Below are 15,968 nucleotides of genomic sequence, written 5' to 3' on the forward strand. Positions count from 1 at the left end.
CTGTCCCGCCAACATCGCTTGAGAACCGATGCTGGTGTGTTTACATCCCCGTAACTTAGTGGTTCAGCAAAAGAGACCTATAGAATAAGTACTAGGCTTACAAAGAATAAGTCCTGGGGTCAATTTGCTCGACTAAAGGCAGTGCTCCAGTATGGCCACAGTCAAATGACTGAAACAAGTAAAAGAGTAAAAGGGTAAAAGAGTATGCATGCATATACACATATATATATTAATATATACTCATACATATGTGCAAGTATAAATTATCTGTGTACACACACAACACACACACACATACACATATATATGGAAGTATATATGTCTCTTCTATTTTTTAATTATTATAAATCTTCCACTGAGGAGGGAGCCAGTTTCCAACAAAGATACAAGGCTCCATATTTGGGATATAGTTAACACAGAAAAATTCACATTTGGAACTTGAGAAAAATCTTGCATATTTTTACTGTTCTGCTTATGGATTGCACTTGTAATGTACGAATTAGCCGTTCGATTTCTCTTCCTGGAAATCCCAGTTTATCCTGATTCTCCTCTAAGCATTTACTAACAAAACCTAGTGCTCCAATTATTATTGGTATGAATATGAATTCCTAGTCTGGATATAGAAGCTGGAGGCTTCGAAGCAGTTGTCCATCGATATCCTCTTTTTCTTTGATTTTTCTAGAGATATTTATATCTGCAGGGAAGCTGACCTCTATGATGGTACATATCTTTGCCCCTCTGTCCCAAACAACAATATCCAGTCTGTTATGTTTGCATTTGACAGAAGTTTTAATGGGAATATTCCACCAGTATTCCTTGCTTTGGTGTTTATGAATGTATTCCATAACAGAGGGATTTCCTAAGTATATTTCAGGACAGTCTAGGCACAGGAGTGGTTGTGTATGTATGTATGTATGTATGTATGTATGTATGTATGTATGTATGTATGTATGTATGTATGTATGTATGTATAGGAGCAGGAGTGGCTATGCATAGGTGAAGGAGTGGCTGTGTGGTAAGAAGCTTGCTTCCCAACCACATGGTTCTAGTTTCAGTCCCATGCTTCACCTCCTTATCCCATGTATTTTTGGGTCTGCTTCTTCCACAGACTCCCTCCACTGTTAGAGTGTGACACTTCTCCTCACTGTTGTCCTCATCCATATGCATCACACGACCATGCCAGCACAGTCATCTCTCTTGCACACCACATCTGATGTTTCTTATTTCCAACTTTTCTCTCAGGATGCTTACACTCAGTCAGTCATGCACACTGACATTGCACATCCAGTGGATCATACTAGCTTCATTTCTTACAAGCCTATACATGTCCTCAGCAGCCACAGCCCATGTTTCCATATCCTCAGCAGTCATGGCCATGTAATGTAGCTGTTTGCAAACAAGTATAATACAGTCTACTTTTCACTCTGAGTGAGAGGCCCTTTGTTACCAGTGGATGTAGGAGCTTTCTGAACTTTGCCCAGCCTATTCTTATTCTAGCAGCTATCCTCTCAAAGCATCCACCCCCACTACTGACTTGGTCATCTAAGTAATGGAAGCTATAGACTACTTCTAGTTTTTTCCCCTGGCATGTGATGGAATCTATTTTCTGTACATTTTTGGTGTTTTTTGTACCTGTGCACTTTCCACACACAAAAACTATTTCCCTGTTAACCTTCGTCTGATATTGCTGCACCTCTTATGTGTCCATAGCTTACACCAGGTACATCTTATGGAATTTCTACCTATGCCTTTCCTACAGATTGATCAGGGCCATCTACCTGAAGGAATTTGTGATTTGTCTGCCTTCCTATTTCCTAAGACTTTGGTTTTTGTTAGGTTAACTCTAAGACCCTTCAACTCCAGACCTTGCTTACACACCTGAAACTTCTCTAGTTCTGGTAGTGATTCAGCTATTAGAGCAAGGTCATCAGCATCCATAGTTTCCACATTGACCACCAGATAAGGTATCGGGGGACCCTGTCAAAGGCTTTCTCCATGTCAACAAAAGCCAATTACAGAGGTTTATCTTTGGCCAGGTATTTCTCTTGCAGCTGTCTTACCAGAAATACAACATCAGTGGTGCTTCTCCTTAGTGCAAAACCAAACTTGCAAACTAACTCTCTCCCTAATTCGTTGGGCTATGACCCTTTCTGTGACTTTCATCACATGATCCAACAATCATATATATATATATATATATATACACACACACACACACATATATATATATATATACATATATATACACACACATACATACATATATATACATATATATATATATATATATATAATATATAATATATATATATAATATATATATATATATGCAGGTACAGTCGTGGCTGTATGGTAAGAAGATTGCTTCATAACCATATGCTTCTAGGTTCAGTCCCACTGCATAACACCTTAGGCAATTGCCTTCTACTATGGCCTTGGACCAACCCAAGTCTGTTGAGTAGATGAAAAATGAAAGAAGCCTGTCGTGTATGTATGTGTGCGCGTGTGTGTGTGTGTGTGTGTATATATGTATGTTTGTGTGTGTGTACATACATATGTATGTATACACACACACGTCATATATATATATAAAGCACATGCATACACACATACATTCACACACAGATAAATATGCATGCATACAAACACATCCCATATACATAATAATAATAGCTTTAGCACATCAGATGACAGCTCACATTGAGGCGATGAGACAGACATCTGTAAATTGCAGTGATGTATGCATATATCACAACATGACGTGCATACCTCCCTCTAGGTATCTAAGTATCTAGAATTAAAGAGCCATGACAGACAAGTGTTAAGGTAACTGGTAACTATTTGAACTGAATGTTTTATTTCAGAGGGATTTCTAAATTTTTCTTATAAAAATAATACCTACAAGTCAAGGTTTGATTTGGGAGGTTTAGTTCACCAAATGGATTTATGGAAGCACTCCGTCGGTTACGACGACGAGGGTTCCGGTAGATCCGAATCAACGGAACAGCCTGCTCATGAAATTAACGTGTAAGTGGCTGAGTACCCCACAGACACGTGTACCCTTAACGTAGTTCTCGGGGATATTCAGCGTGACAAAGAGAGTGACAAGGCTGGCCCCTTGAAATACAGGTACAACAGAAACAGGAAGTAAGAGTGAGAGAAAGTTGTGGTGAAAGAGTACAGCAGGGATCATCACCATCCCCTGCCAGAGCCTCGTTGAGCTTTAGGTGTTTTCGCTCAATAAACACTCACAACGCCCGGTCTGGGAATCGAAACCGCGATCCTACGACCGCGAGTCCGCTGCCCTAACCACTGGGCCATTGCGCCTCCACCAAATGGATTTATTGCACATCCGAAGTAAACCAAGAGATTTTCTGGTGCCCACACAACACACACACACATATATATATATATATACATATATATACACACACATACATACATATATATACATATATATATATATATATATATATATATATGCAGGTACAGTCGTGGTTGTATGGTAAGAAGATTGCTTCATAACCATATGCTTCTAGGTTCAGTCCCACTGCATAACACCTTAGGCAATTGTCTTCTACTATGGCCTTGGACCAACCCAAGTCTGTTGAGTAGATGAAAAATGAAAGAAGCCTGTCGTGTATGTATGTGTGTGTGTGTGTGTGTGTGTGTGTGTGTATATATGTATGTTTGTGTGTGTGTACATACATATGTATGTATACACACACACGTCATATATATATATAAAGCACATGCATACACACATACATTCACACACAGATAAATATGCATGCATACAAACACATCCCATATACATAATAATAATAGCTTTAGCACATCAGATGACAGCTCACATTGAGGCGATGAGACAGACATCTGTAAATTGCAGTGATGTATGCATATATCACAACATGACGTGCATACCTCCCTCTAGGTATCTAAGTATCTAGAATTAAAGAGCCATGACAGACAAGTAACTGGTAACTATTTGAACTGAATGTTTTATTTCAGAGGGATTTCTAAATTTTTCTTATAAAATAATACCTACAAGTCAGGTTTGATTTGGGAGGTTTAGTTCACCAAATGGATTTATGGAAGCACTCCGTCGGTTACGACGACGAGGGTTCCGGTAGATCCGATCAACGGAACAGCCTGCTCATGAAATTACGTGTAAGTGGCTGAGTACCCCACAGACACGTGTACCCTTAACGTAGTTCTCGGGGATATTCAGCGTGACAAAGAGAGTGACAAGGCTGGCCCCTTGAAATACAGGTACAACAGAAACAGGAAGTAAGAGTGAGAGAAAGTTGTGGTGAAAGAGTACAGCAGGGATCATCACCATCCCCTGCCAGAGCCTCGTGGAGCTTTAGGTGTTTTCGCTCAATAAACACTCACAACGCCCGGTCTGGGAATCGAAACCGCGATCCTACGACCGCGAGTCCGCTGCCCTAACCACTGGGCCATTGCGCCTCCACCAAATGGATTTATTGCACATCCAGAAGTAAACCAAGAGATTTTCTGGTGCCCACACAACACACACACACATACACACAACACACACACACACACGTACGTACATGCACACGTACACACACACACACACACACACATAGTTAAGTTAATTTTTGGGCTCAAAAAGCAAAAAGCAAGGCCATGTAGGGGGACATGGAGTTATGTACAGGGAGGGTGTTCATGCAAAGAGTTCAGGCCATTTGTGGTCAAGGGAGACTTTGAACCGAGCGGTCGTCGGCATCTTCACTATCTCGTCCGGCAGCTTATTCCACGGATCCGCAACCCGGATGGAGAAAGCCCCTCTCCTTCAATTGAGATGAAATCGTCGCAAATAGAGCTCTTCGGAGTGACCCCACAGCCGATGCTCTGGAGCAGGAGTGAAGAACAGCTCTTTCGAGAGGTTACACTTTCCACTTATGATGCATGCATGCACACAGAAAAGATGTACTGGAATCACTGGCAATGGAGACATATGGCTTCATGGTTAAGGTGTTGGACTCATGGTCCTAAGATTGCAGTTTTGACTCCTGCACTGGGTGGCACATCGTGTTCTTGAGCAAAACACTTCATTTCATGTTGTTCCAATTCACTCACCTGGCCACAATGAATAATCCTGTGATGGTCTGGTGTCCCATTCCGGTGGGGAATATATATACACCAGAGAAACTAGGAAATCAGCCCTTATGAGTCAGCATGACTTGAGAAGGTATTTTTGCTTTAATCACTGGCAGACTATCCAAGAATTTAAGCTTCATATGTAATAGGTGCACTAGAGCAGTACATACAAGCACATCTGAAATTAAGTCTCCTAAATGTCAAGATGGCTCATTAGAGGTAGTTGATTGCTTTTGTTATCTAGGAGAAGTAATTAGCAAGAGAGGGGGTTACTCTGAAAGTATAGTTACTAGAATAAGAACTGGTTGGAGGAAATTCAGGGAGCCAAGACCCCTGGCAACAACAAAGACCTTTTCTCTAAGAGTGAAGGGCAGATTCTCTTTTTTTTTTTTTTTTTTACTTGTTTCAGTCATTTAACTGTGGCCATGCTGGAGCACCGCCTTTAATTGAGCAACTTGACCCCGGGACTTATTCTTTTGTAAACCCAGTACTTATTCTATCGGTCACTTTTGCCGAACCGCTAAGTAACGGAGACATAAGCACACCAGCATCGGTTGTCAAGCAATGCTAGGGGGACAAACACACACACACACATATATATATATATACATATATACGACAGGCTTCTTTCAGTTTCCGTCTACCAAATCCACTCACAAGGCTTTGGTCGGCCCGAGGCTATAGTAGAAGACACTTGCCCAAGGTGCCATGCAGTGGGACTGAACCCGGAACCATGTGGTTGGTAAGCAAGCTACTTACCACACAGCCACTCCTGTGTACAATGCTTGTTAGAAATGCAATGTTGCATGGTAGTGAGGTATGGTAGTGAGATATTAGCCTTGAATGTAGAGGACTTGAGAAGACTGGAAAGAAATGAAGTGAGCATGCTCTGTCGGATGTGCAACATGAATGCGAGCAAAAGAATTGGTTCAAAGGTGCTGAATGAAAGACTGGTTTTCAGAAGAATCAGATGTTTTCAAGAAAGAATTCTGAGATGGTTTGGTCTTGTGATGCTTAAGGATGAGGAGAGTCTTATAAAGAAATGCTATTTGTTTAATGTGGCTGGAACCTGCTGAAAAGGAAGACCTTGGAAGATATGGGATGAAGTGGTGACAGCTGACCCCAAGACCTTGAGTCTGATGGACGAAAAGACAGAGGAGTGGAATTTCTGATGATATGAGATTCTCAAAAAGGCTCACCCACCTCAGCAGAACTGAGTTCAGGAAGCACTATATTTTGGGTTCTCCACCCATTACAGTGACTCCCTCCCCCTTGTGCACTATGTCTACCTCTTCCCCCTTCTCTCTTGTTTTCCATCCACCAGCAACTCTGAATACTCCCTGATCCCCTCTCTTCAGCATCCCTCTACCATCCCCAGCTCATAACTTTTGTCTTATCCTCCCTTCAACCCCACTTTTTGGCAGTCTCCCCCCCCCATTCCATACAATCTTATAAACCACTACACACTTCTATTCTACTCAGTTTGTGCCTTGTGGGGTTACCTGGGCATTTTATCTCCTCCATTATATATGTCTTGCGGCCCCTACTGGTCATTTTCTCTTCTTCCTCACTCACAATTTGTTTCCTATTATATGAGTAGCCATGCAGATCCCCCTGCAAGAACCTGCTCAGCTCTTCTCTCTCATAATAATCCCTTCATCCCCTAGAATGAAACTCCCCCACCCCACCTAGCCTAGGGCTCATGGTCCTGCAAACTGCATGGCAAGCTCAATAATGCAGATTGGTACAGGAATATCACCCAGTCCATGCTGGCATTAGGAAGGGTATCCAGCCATGGAAACCATGCCAAAGTCCTTGGACACATTAGTTCCTGTCAAACCATCCAACATGGAACATGAATGTTAACTGATATATCTATACGTATGAGTAGGGGCTGAAAAGCTCCTGGCTTTGGATAAAAGAAAATATGATTTTATTTAACATATTTCACTCTCAGATTCACATACTTATTGTAGCAGTCCTTCAGTTTTCCTAAGCCCTGTAAAAGAGCTCAGAATGTTGGGCCCCCTACTAGGTCTTCCATGATACATACATTCATACATTCATACATACATACATACATACATATATATAAAACGTTGACTTTTTGACGTACACAATATTTTAATCATTTATATAAAAGCACCATCCGTTCGTGGCTGTTTGCCAGCTCCGTCTGGCACCTGTGCGGGTGGCACGTAAAAAGCACCCACTACACTCACGGAGTGGTTGGCGTTAGGAAGGGCATCCAGCCGTAGAAACATTGCCAGATCAGACTGGGCCTGATGCAGCCTTCTGGCTTCCCAGGCCCCAGTTGAATCGTCCAACTCATGCTAGCATGGAAAACGGACGCTAAATGATGATGATGATGATGATGATGATGATATATTGTGTACGTCAAAAAGTCAACGTTTCTTTTTTCTAAGAGACCGCGCAGACAACGAACGTGTGATTGTGTTGATTGACACACCATGACATTCATGTGTGTGTGTATTCTGTGTGTGCATGTGTGCTGACGTCATGGAAGTCATGTATTTTTTTTTATCAAGAAATAGCAAAAATTGTATTTAATCGATTAAATAGTGGTCCAAATGTCTCAAAAATTTGTACTGCACTGCCAACGGTAAGTATGAAAATAAATATGTAAAAATATTAAGATAGAATATACTATTTCTGAGATATTTCAGTTACATACAAACATCCCTAGAATTGTAGTATTATCAAGATCATCATCATCATCATAATCATCGTTTAACGTCCGCTTTCCATGCTAGCATGGGTTGGACGATTTAGCATGGGTTGGACGATAATATATAAATATATATATATATGTATGTTTGTATGTATGTATGTATACAGAAATGGAAATTTCTGTCTGTTTGTGGGTGTGTGCGTGTGTTTGTGGGTGTTTAACTTCTCCGAGACTATCCATCTGATCTAGATGAAACTTGACACGTGTGTGAGGTTTATGCCCATGTAGTCACTTGTGCACTTGGAAGTTTTAAAAAATCGATAATCTTTAATCAGCATCGATTTTTCAAAAATCAGTAGGACATTTCAATGCAAATTCTCATATGAATATTATTTTCTGCCATAACTTTTAAAAGTTTACAACAGATTTTCTTGAAATTTTATACACAGATGGAATATGCACTAAGCATGGGTTGAGACGAATAAATTTTTACCTAGGTCACTCAAGCAAAGTTTTGATTAACTGATTAACGAAATTTGGCCTAAATTGTTGTGGGGTTAAAATGTTCATTAATTATTTTAGCATTCTCAGGCTGCTGTAACATGTATTTTCTTAACACCAGCACTTAGAATTATCGATTCTGAACGCTGCAATCGATATTTGATTCTTGCGATCAGTGGAACTATAACCCATGAAACACAGTCGTTGCACTTAGGATTTTTTGGGGTTGCAAGAGGATTTGCCCCAAAATGACGAAAATCATCGTTTTTGCATGCTTTTTTCCCCTCCCCATAGCATCTTACGACCGCCACATTGTTACCTCTGCACTCCAGCCGTTTTTGTAAGTATAAAGTTTCTTTCTCTAAATATTTTTTTATTAACTTTTCAAACTTTTGTGCCCTTTTTTTCATAGCACTCCTTTACAATTCCCTTGTTGATTTTTCTATTGATTATATATTTGCAGCTTTCCACTCATTTGACTAAACGATTGTCATTTTCAGATTCCACACGTATTTATTTGTATTATTGTTTCGTGAATGAATTCGCTTATACCTTCTATTATCTGTCCTATGTCTTGATTTCACTTTTCATCTGAGAGGAATTAGGCATTGTAATGGGTACTGGGAATAACTCTCCTCCCGAATATTACTGGGTACCTCAGCAAGTATATATATATATATATATATATATATATATATATATATATATGTGTGTGTGTGTGTGGTGTGTGTGTGTCCGTTGCCAGCCTCGCCTGGCCTCCATGCCGGTGACACGTAAAAGCACCATCCGTTTGTGGCCGTTTGCCAGCTCTGTCTAGCACCTGTGCGGGTGGCACGTAAAAAGCACCCACTACACTCACGGAGTGGTTGGCGTTAGGAAGGGCATCCAGCCGTAGAAACACTGCCAGATCTGACTGGGCCTGATGAAGCCTTCCAGCTTCACAGACCCCAGTTGAACCGTCCAACCCATGCTAGCATGGAAAACGGACGCTAAATGATGATGATGATGATGATGATATACCTGTAGTATATTAGCATTTGTGATCTACACAAAATGATTTTCCAGGACATTTACTACAGTCTAAGGTGTTATAAAGAATACATCCGAGTTAGGTTGGATGTGCTAATAAATATTCATTATTAAAGTTGCTTCTGTCATTAATAGCTAATGTATCCATGGTGGCCTGCTAACTTTCCAAACACCACTGGTTTGGCTAGCTGCTGCTGCTGCTGATCCATACTACAGTGAAAGGATGTGATATGGTAGTGTCATTCACTAGTTCTGACAAAATTTCATCAACCTATAATAGAATTTAGATGCTTTTTAGTGTTTGCTGTCTACACAAAATGACTTTTCAGGATGTTTACAGCAGTCTAAGACATTATAAACAACACATCCAAGTTAGGCTGGGTGTGTTAATTGATATTCGTTACAAAAGCTACTTCTGTCGGTAATTGCTTATTTATACGAAAGCATTGCATTCCTGAAAATTTTGCCAAAATATAGAATTTTGTAATGGGAAACCTATTGACCCCTTATTAACCTTCATGTTATTCTACATTATGGCTAGATTTTCAGGAACACAACACTTCTGTAAGGCAGGGGATGCTATATAAGAAATTGATACTATTAGTGCTAACATTTAATTAAAAAGTTAATTAGAAATATATGTACAGTGACAAATGAAAAAAAGTTATTAAATAATGATTAAGGATATTTTCATTTATTCTGCGAGTATGGGAGATAACTTCTGTTATGTTTTGGACTTATTCACTCTCATGAGTAAAACTGTCGTGATATTGACTGAAAGATTGACATCACTAAATTATGATAGTCGTTAAAATATGACAACAGAAAGGTTCCTTGGTGAACACATTTTATTTGTTGTAAATGTAATATCATGAACACAATAACAATGCAATGGAGTTTTACAGTATATATGTATGCATACATGAACACATATACACACATAAACATATTATTTATTTTATTTTTCAAATTATTTTATTTGTTTCAGTCATTTGACTGCGGCCATGCTGGAGCACCCCGGGACTTATTCTTTGTAAGCCCAGTACTTATTCTATTGCTCTCTTTTGCCGAACCGCTAAGTGACGGGGACGTAAACACACCAGCATCGGTTGTCAAGCAATGCTAGGGGGACAAACGCACACACACAAACACACATATATATATACATATATACGACGGGCTTCTTTCAGTTTCCGTCTACCAAATCCACTCACAAGGCTTTGGTCGGCCCGAGGCTATAGTAGAAGACACTTGCCCAAGGTGCCACGCAGTGGGACTGAACCCGGAACCATGTGGTTGGTAAGCAAGCTACTTACCACACAGCCATGTATATTTCTTCTCTGAGTTTTATATAAGTTCTTAAGAAAGTGCAAGTTGGTCGCTGGCAAAGCAAAAGGACTTCTCAAGTTAAGTCAGTTCCAAGTGTTTGTAAATATATTGCTGAGTTGGTGTGTTGGTTGAACTGTCGATGCATGCGTTCAAGTGTGTGCACCTATTCATCTGAAGTATCTCAGATGGAGAATCTTTGGAATATCTTACAAATCTTCATTGTGTCACCAATAGACTGGATTTGGAAATATGTGTGTCAGTTACTTTTGATCTTTCTTTGAAAACACTATTGGTTCTGAGTTTTTGTGTAAATTTGGAGGGACATAACCCAATGCATCTATGACAATAGGTACAAATAAAGATTTATAAGCAGGGTACAAAAGCTGTAAGTTCTGCATTAATTCAGGGTAAATGTTCCCTTTTTCCTGAACCGTTGATGGTACATTTTCATCTACTGAACAGTCGATTCCTACAACAATATATGACTTTTGCTCCTTGTCTCACAAAACAATTAGGAGCACTCCGTCGGTTACGACGATGAGGGTCCCAGCTGATACGATCAGCGGAATAGCTTGCTCGTGGAATTAACGTGCAAGTGGCTGAGCACTCCACAGACACGTGTACCCTTAACATAGTTCTTGAGGAGATTCAGCGTGACACAGAGTGAGACAAGGCTGATCCTTTGAAATACAAGTACAACAGAAACAGGAAGTAAGAGTGAGAGAAAGTTGTGGTGAAAGAGTACAGCAGGGATCACCACCATCCCCTGCGGGAGCCTTGCAAAGCTTTAGGTATTTTCACTCAATAAACACTCACAATACCCGGTCTGGGAATCGAAACCGTGATCCTACGACCGCGAGTCCGCTGCCCTAACCACTGGGCCATTGCGCCTCCTCACAAAACAATATCAGGTCTGTTATGGTTGCACTGAATTGGTGTTTTTATCTGAGTGTTCCATCGGTATTCCTTCTTTTTAAAGGTGTGTATACATGCCGGTTCTGACAAACCTTTTCTGTAAACATCAGGACAATCCTTCTTGTGGATAGCATTGTAAATAGTCATTTCAGCTATATCATGCCTTAGCGGTAGGTAATATCTCAGTCATTTTAGGACAGGTGCTGCTGATGTGGGTGATATCTCCCATACTGGCATTAGTATACTCTTTTACTTGTTTCAGTATTTTGACAGTGGCCATGCTGGAGCACCGCCTTTAGTCGAGCAGATCGATCCCAGGACTTATTTTTTATAGGCCTAGCACTTATTCTATGGGTCTCTTTTGCCGAACCGCTAAGTTACGGGGACGTAAACACACCAGCATCGGTTGTTAAGCGATGTTGGGGGGATAAACACAGACACACAAAAAATATACACACACACACACATATATATATATATATAATATATATATATATATATATATACACATATATACGATGGGCTTCTTTCAGTTTCCGTCTACCAAATCCATTCACAAGGCTTTGGTCGGCCCAAGACTATAGTAGAAGACACTTGCCCAAGGTGCCACACAGTGGGACTGAACCCGGAACCATATGGTTCGTAAGCAAGCTACTTACCACACAGCCATTTCTATCACAACATGAGAAATTAGGAGGAGGAATTTTCTGGATTGGATACCCCTCACTGTACTGAATAGCATATATCTAGTACAAAGCTCTTACCTATCTATTTTTCTCGCACCAGACTGTATTATTTATTCCTCCTCTCAGAATTTGTACAACTTTGGAACTGCTAGCATTCATTTCCCTCACCATGGGGTACTGCATAACCATCCTTTCCTTCCTCTCACTAGGGTGTACTACCTAACCATCCTTTCATAGATTTACCTAAAGAATATCTTTGTATATATGTACACACACACACACACACACACACCACACACACACACGAAGGGTTGGCCAAAAGTCAACTGACAGTAAATCAAAACCATTTAATTCTAAGATTAGAACAAAAAAATATTTTATATTTAACTTCGTTAATAAACAGACAAAAGCAGTCAGTTATTAAACATTCATGATTGGAAGGAATAAATAAAATTGAATATGAAATTTATGATTTTCTATCGGGTGACTTTTGGCTAACCCTGTATATAAATGGTGGTGCCCCAGCATGGCCACAGCTCGTGAGCTAAAACTAGATAAAATATGTACACACACACACACACACACACACGTTATACATAACAACAGGAAGGGCTTCTTGCTGTTAAGCATTGCCTCAATAATAAAAAATTATCCGTGATTCTCCATGTATGTATGTATGTGTGTGTGTGTGTGTGTGTGTGTGTGTGTGTGTGTGTGTGTATGTGTATGTGTGTGTGTATGCGCGTATTCAGCAGTCATTGCCAAGCAATGTTTAGGCAAAAACGAACTTGAAGTTAGTTAAAATATTTTTGCAACATATTTCAACTTCTAAAGGCAAATTCACTGCCATTGTTGTGAAGAAGAATTTCTCTTTTGGCAAAAGGTGTGAAAGCACCATATCTCCCCAGTATTGCCCTCACTCTGATTCTCTGGTGCAGCATTTTTTTAGAATAAATCAATCAGTAGTGGTAATACTATGACTGTATCTGATTATTGAGCGAAACTAAATAAACTTCACGTCTAAAAAGTAAAAAAGCGAATGGTAATAATAATTCTAATGTTGAGGATATAGAGGTATCTTCTACTGGAATTTCTTCACATACTCATATCAATATCTCTGACGAATTTACAATTTGCAGCAATAAGAAAAATATTCCACAAGGAATAACTATTGATAAAACTAAACAAAGATAATTAGGAAAAGAATGGGGGCGCGTGGCTTAGTGGTTAGGGTGTCAGCACCATGATCGTAAGACTGTGGTTTCGATTCCTGGACCGGGCGACGCGTTGTGTTCTTGAGCAAAAAACGTTGCTCCAGTTCACTCAGTTGGCAAAAATGAGTAACGCTGCGATGGACTGGCATCCCATCCAGCTGGGGAATACATATGCCATTGAAACCGGGCCCATGAGCCTGGCTAGGTTTTAAAAGGGCGCATTTATCTTCTATTTATGATACTCCTTATGTTTAGATGGTAAAAACAAGTATACCTAAGATTTCCTTTGATATAACTAACAAAAAATATTTCACTAAAACATAAATACCTCAACATCTTTAATAAATTTGAAGTGAAATTCTCAATCTTTATAACAGTCAATCTAGTTCATAACATTAACTAGTCCAGTACCTCTAAAATTAACAAGCACACCGAATGTAACCTTAATTTCAGGCTAAACACAAGTACTTATACTTATTAATATAGTAACGAATCTATGAGAGCTGCAAGCTGGCAGAACCGTTAGCACTCCGGGCGAAAAGCTTAGCGGCATTTCGTCCGTCTTTACATTCTAAATTCAAATTCCGTCGGGGTCGACTTCGCCTTTCATTCTTTCAGGGAGGATAAAATAAGTACCATTTTCACACTGAGGTTAATTTAATCGACTTAACCTCCACCCTGAAATTACTGGCCTTGTGTCAAAATTTGAAACCAGTATAGTAATGAAACCTAGAAGTAGATGTAGATTCCAAAATCCAAACTCTACCTAGCGATCCTGGGAATAAAAGTAGAAATAGTGACTCAATCCTTTCATCACTCAGCCTAAAAGTAACGGTAAAGAAAAAAACTTGTAACTTGAGACAAAATAATGTGAGCAGTTCGAGCAATAGAGGATATGTTGGTATAAACTTTACGTATACAAACCAAAGTACTAGGAGTACTAACAAGAAATCTTTTTCAGTCGCAAGATTCCCGACTTCCGCAAGCAACATTAATAGTCCGAGTTTAAATTTAGTGAAGTGAACGTGTATTTGTAAAGCTGATTTAATTTCTGCCAACACTGACTTCAAGTATGCAATTTCAACCAATAACTGAGTCTAGTCGCAGTTTATTTATTTTCGTTCAGGGTCTGGCGGTCGTCTTAGAGGTGCCCTGCGTCAAAAAATATCATTTGTAGCAGACGTTTTCTCAACATCGTTCACACGCGCCTGGAGTTGGGCTCAGAAGTTACAACCCGAATTGTTATCTATAAACGGAAAAATTAAAAGTAATTCAAATCCAGTGTTCTCTTGAAACAATAACTTTCTATAGAGATTAGGGTTTAAATTCCAATCTATTAAAAGTTTCCTTTTGGAAACCCTGTTCGCGAAGGATTTAGATGTATCTTGACGTACCTCACAAAAAATAGCCGGGTGGAGTTTGATGCTATCACAGTACGATTTCGTTGTTTAGTATGTTCCGGGTAAAAGCATTCCGCACGTCGATGCCTTCTCTCGAGTGAGGTATAAAGAGACTAACAATGGTGATATAATTTCCTTTGCTTTGCATTTAGACAAATGCGACAGTGCGTGGCAGGACATCGATTCCGTAATGATGGAAGGTATCCGAAAACAACTACAGCAAGCCCTTGCCAGTTCACCTATCGCGCACTCAGTACATCGCGGATTTTCCTGGCTAATATATGTAAATTTACATCGCGGACTCCTCAGTATATCACGGGTTTCTGCGGCCGATAGGTATTTATATTTTTTTAGATTTTCATTATTTCTGTGAGAGGTTTTCGAAAATAACACCCGCAATAGTCGAGGGATTACTTTTAAATGAAAACGCATTTTATAACAAAATAAAAGAAATAATTTTACAGCAAAATTGGAGATCGGTCTCGAATCTGGAACGTGCATTTGTTTAACAGAAGGATTTTCTAACATGCGAAAATGGCTTAGTATATCATAAAAATCGTCCGTTTATTCCGGTGCTTTATAGAGCCACGGTATTAGCTAAAATACACGACACACAGACGGGCATTCAACAAACAATTAAGAAGGCACGACCCTGTATTTGTCGGTCTGGGTTGGCTTATTCGGTGGAGAAATTTGTCAAATCTTGCGGTAGTTGCCAGAGAATTAGGCCAAACTTATTAAAGGCAAATGATTCATGGCCTATTTCTGGGTCATGAGAATGTGTGCATATGGACTATTCCTAGGCCTTGGGAACATGTGCATATGGACCAAAACTTCGGTAACATACTCATAATTGTAGATGCCTGTTCAACATGGATCGAGGCGTTCTTGTGTCCTAATCACTCGACGGAGGCAGTAAAAAGCAAGCTGCTGGAGGTCTTTGCTCGTTTTAGAGTGCCCACAGCTTTAGTATCGGAGAACGGGCCTGCATTTGTTGCGTTAAAGAATATGTTGTCACCAATAGGTTGCAGAAGGATCGAGACACCTGCTTCTAGTCCGGCATCGAACGGCGCTG

Source organism: Octopus sinensis, linkage group LG5 (genome assembly GCF_006345805.1).
Source record: "Octopus sinensis linkage group LG5, ASM634580v1, whole genome shotgun sequence".
NCBI lineage: Eukaryota > Metazoa > Mollusca > Cephalopoda > Octopoda > Octopodidae > Octopus > Octopus sinensis.